Source organism: Austrofundulus limnaeus, unplaced genomic scaffold (genome assembly GCF_001266775.1).
Source record: "Austrofundulus limnaeus strain Quisiro unplaced genomic scaffold, Austrofundulus_limnaeus-1.0 Scaffold256, whole genome shotgun sequence".
Taxonomy (NCBI): domain Eukaryota; kingdom Metazoa; phylum Chordata; class Actinopteri; order Cyprinodontiformes; family Rivulidae; genus Austrofundulus; species Austrofundulus limnaeus.
Window position 1 is genome coordinate 556,542 of NW_013952658.1, and position 1,408 is coordinate 557,949.

Genomic DNA, 1,408 nt, shown 5'->3' on the forward strand with positions numbered 1-1,408 from the left:
CATTAGCACCTCTAGTAATATATTTACTGAGAAAAATGGTGACGTGTTCAATAGTTATTTTACCCGCTGTTTATTTTTTGTACTTAGTACAGTATCTATCTATCTGGTGGCTCAGTTGGTAGAGCTGATGCCTCTCAGCAAGAAGGTCGCCATTTCAAATTTTGGCCCGGGGACCTTTCTGGGTAAAGTTTGCATGTTCTCTCCGTGCATGCGTGGGTTCTCCTCGGGTACTCCGCCTTTCTCCCACAGACCAAAAACATTACTGTTAAGTTAATTGGTAACTCTAAATTGTCCCTAGGTGTGAGTGAGAGAGTGAATGGTTGTTTGTCTCTATGTGTGTCCCTGAGATGGACTTGTGACCTGTCCAGGGTGTATCCTGCTCCTCGCACTGTGACTGCTGGATATGGGCACCAGTGACCTCCACGACCCTGAAAGGAATAAGCAGGTATAGAAAATGGATGGATGGATGGATATCTATCTATCTACACTGAAAAAAAATGCAACCACTGTTTCGCTGTTTTAAATCAAACTAATTGAAAATTGTGTTTTTTTTACTTTAAATATATATTTTTTCAGTTTGCTTCAAAGTAAATAATGCACATTTTGGAGTAAATTAAAATTATTGTTTGGATTAAAGTAATAATTTTGCTTTAAACCAAATTTATTCATGTCACGTGACCAGATGATGTCACTCGCTGGCTCAGAGAAGATTTTGAAGTCAGCCATTTTGTTTGGAGAAATTATCTGTGGGGGAACATCCTCGGACAGAGGAAGAGCATTATTAAAGGTAAGAAAGTGGAATTACTAAAAATGTATTTTATATTCATATTTCTAAATTACTGTTTGGTTGGACAGCTGTTTAATTTTGTCTTTGTAAAAGTATTTTTCCCAGCTAGTTGCTAGCTAGCTATAGCTGATACCTGCCTGGTGATTTGCATTAAATTATCACACAAATATATGTGTTTTTCTTCACAAATGAAATAGTATTGTTGTTGGTATTACTATTTTATGTCACATAAGTTAAGGTTAACTTAGTATAGTTACCCTCATTTTTCTGTAAAGTAGAGTTTGTCCTGTTCCGTGTTGTTGGAACAGTTTCTGCAGAGTGAGGGCGTTTGGGTTCACATCAAATTTTTAACAAAACATTGATGTCACAGGTACTTTAAATGTTCTATGTTGAGTGAGTCCAACTGACCTTACACCTTGTCTGCATACCTCTTTAAGGGAACATGATCTAATGCAGTGTTTCCCAAAGATGGGGTCGGGACCCAATGTGGGGTCCCAAAACATCAAGGTGGGGTCCTGAAAAGATTTTCTGAATTAATTACATTTTTGCCTTAGTTGTTACAAAGGAGTGAGGTTATTGTATTTAAAATGGATAAATGTAGAATAATAAATATTGTTACTA